Raw genomic sequence first — 3,212 nt, 5'->3', positions numbered from 1 at the left:
ACAGAACAATCCTGCAACTTTGCTACTCCATCGTTGTTAAGTGACTCATACCCATCCGCTCCCACCTGCCCTTTCTCACTCATTCATTAAGCCCATCTCATTGTTATCATCTCTTTCTGTCTCTCTAACTCCCTACTCCCCTTTGTTCTGTCCTACTACTACCGTCTCCTCTTGCTCCATCTTACAGCTAATATCTCGTTCCTTCCTTCCCACCTCTCTCCTCTCTTCTGACTGTCGCTATCTTTCTCTTCCTCGTTGTCAATGTCATATACTGTGTCTCCCATTATCACTTGCTTTTACCCACTTCCACTTTCTCGTTCTCTTTATTCTCCCCCTCTAGCGTAGTTTCCTTCACTCTTTTCCCAGCACTGTTCAGTCACTGTCAAAACTATGTTCCGTTGCCACTGTCTCTCTCTCTTGTTCTCACGCTGCCATGGTCTGCTTCGCTCTTTCTATAACACAACCAATGTCTACTATCTTCCAGTATTTATTACTTTTCTATCTTTTTGCCACTGTCACTGCCACTGTCTTCTTCTCTTTCAGTATAAAAAAAGCCCGAATATGCTCTCATGACGAAATTCGTGGGAAAATTGTTAAAGGTACTGAGGAAGGTAGAATGGGGCAGCTGGTGCCGCATTGTTCAGTCAGAGTTTTTTAAATAAACAGGAAGGTATTCATATTTTTTGTGCTCTGATAGAAGCAGTTTCCTTCTGGTTCCCTTCTCTTCGCTGCTACAGCAGGGCATGCAATTCATACGGAAATAAATTTATTGGTCTGTAATATTCAGATAGTTTACTTACATGGAACTGAAATAATGCAAAACTAATTTTATGCCTCTAACTGCACAGTAATTTGCATGCGCTCCAATAGTACAACATGGATTTCCCAGATGATAACGGGTACACATTGCAGCATATTTCTCCTTGATACGTCACTTTATAAACTACGTTCTCGCCTCACACAGGATTTTTAGTGCGTATTTTACTTGTACAAATAAGGTAACTTTGAACCTTTGTATCTCAGTGACGGATAAAGATGTAAAAAAGTTTTCAAGGTTGTTAGAGATCGGGATTTTAGGAACACATCTTAAAAATTAGAGCCATTTGTTGTGCATAGCCGCCTCTGAATCCGCGGCAGGGTTTTGTTCTGCTGGTGACGGCGAAAATACAGATAAAAAATATTTTTTGCGATTTTCCAAGCAAGCGCCCATGAAATAATGGTGCCTCCATAAGTTGCATCAAGTCCACCGTCCACATGAAAAACAAAAAGGAGAAACTGATTTTCTCCATTTGGCTAAGCACGAGGAAGTGTGTAAAATTCATACTCCGAACATGAACCGTAGGATAGTGACACTAACACGATCTTTCTGTTGGACATATAAATGGTGCCTAACCCAAGGGCTATCCAGAACACTTGACCTTATCTTTAAATCACCATCAGAACCCGAGCTATGAACACCAGAAAATCCAGTTCATATACGCGGCATTTTGGAATATGTTGGGTACGTATGTTGCCGTATGGATACCGATTTAACTGTTTGTCACTGTGGGACATTATGACATTCTAAACATAGTAGGGCTCACCATGGAATGCAATGAAACTATCTAATGCCAACAAAACTTTCTGAAAGCAGTAACAGCGACAGGAACTGAGTGGTTGGAAACTGTCACTTCTTCTGGTGTGAGCAATATCTTGGGTGAGTGAGGACATTCTTTGAGGTGTCTGGATGTACGAGCAGCAGCCAGAATCGTCCGTGTGCTCGTCGCCCAGGATTGGAAGCCTGCTGGAGGCCAGAGCACCTGCGTGCGCCACGCGGCGCCCAGGTGAAAGCCCACGCTGGCGCTGTGGCTGGCCCACTTCCAGCAGCCGCGGCGGCCACTGCAGTGTCTCATGGCCATATCGCAAACCTTTGTGTCTGGGGGCGTAGCTCAGATGGTAGAGCGCTCGCTTAGCATGTGAGAGGTACCGGGATCGATACCCGGCGCCTCCAGAAAATTTTTCATTTTTTCCACTATTTTTAAAATAATTCTGACTTTCGTCATTCAGATGGTTCTACGAGGGCTTATCGAAAAGTAATGGCTCCGAATTTTTTATGTGAAAACTCCTAACCTTTTTTAATAAAAAAGTTAATAACATGCTACGTGTTCAATCTTCACTTACACATATTTATTTCTCAACAGAGTCATCCTGGCGACTAACACATTTCTCCCAACGAAAAACCAGCTTTTTCATTCCGTTACTTAAGAATGGCTGACTGTTGACGGAGCTACATGCTCACCTCTGCTTGTACCGCTCTCCCCCCCCCCCCCTTGTACCGCTCTCCCCCCCCCCCCCTCCAAATCAAAGTGAAGTCCTCGAAGGTGTTCTTTAAGTTTTGGGAACAGATGAAAATCGGGTGGGGCCAAGTCGTGACTGCAGAGGATAATCGATGACAGCGAAGCCAAGACATTGGATTGTTGCAGATATCGCAGAGCTCGTGTCTAATCTGGCATTGCGATGCTGAACGAAAATGGTTCAAATGCCTCTGAGCACTATGGGACTTAACTTCTGAGGTCATCAGTCCCCTAGAACTTAGAACTACTTAAACCTAACTAACCTAAGGACATCACACTCACATCCATGCCCAAGGCAGGATTCGAACCTGCAACCGTAGCGGTCGTGCGGTTCCAGACTGTAGTGCCTAGAACCGCTCGGCCACAGCGGCCGGCGATGCTGAAGGAGAGGGTGCCCCATATCTGGACGAATCCTTCGAATTCTACACTCGATTACAACACACTGTTTCTCACGCACCAACATAGTAACGTTTAACACCGCCATGTTACACAACACAATTCGTAGCCCCCTGGCAACAGGGGGTGTGAATATGTAGACATGAAGAATAAAGATGTAGAATGTTAAAACGTTTGTGATAGGCTTTCAGAATTTTCACTTCAAAAATTTAGAGGAATTACTTTTTAAGACCCCCTCCTACATACAGTATATATATTCCGTCTTCACTCACAGGATTAACTTTTAATTCAAGTAGAGTCACATTACGATCATGTTGGTACAGATTGAGGTTCTTTGTATCTTATAGAGAGTACACATATCTTTTTATTCGCCACGTGGCTTTTTTCTGCATAATAACTAATTATTTACGTCCTTGTTTGTTCGAACAATAAATACGTACTCAGCATAACATTTTGATGTTTCTCTCTATCCATGTATGTTTC

At 43.5% G+C, this 3,212-nt stretch overlaps 1 non-coding gene across 1 annotated transcript; it reads left to right on the top strand.

Annotated features, from left to right (window-relative positions):
* Positions 1-1,917: 1,917 nt before the first annotated feature.
* On the top strand, positions 1,918-1,990 carry Trnaa-agc. Its single transcript has one exon. It is a non-coding gene; the product is annotated as a tRNA-Ala (tRNA).
* Positions 1,991-3,212: the final 1,222 nt, after the last annotated feature.

Source organism: Schistocerca piceifrons, chromosome 1 (assembly GCF_021461385.2).
Source record: "Schistocerca piceifrons isolate TAMUIC-IGC-003096 chromosome 1, iqSchPice1.1, whole genome shotgun sequence".
NCBI lineage: Eukaryota > Metazoa > Arthropoda > Insecta > Orthoptera > Acrididae > Schistocerca > Schistocerca piceifrons.
The sequence above is the reverse complement of the archived record's forward strand: the minus strand, read 5'-3'. Positions and strand labels throughout refer to the sequence as shown.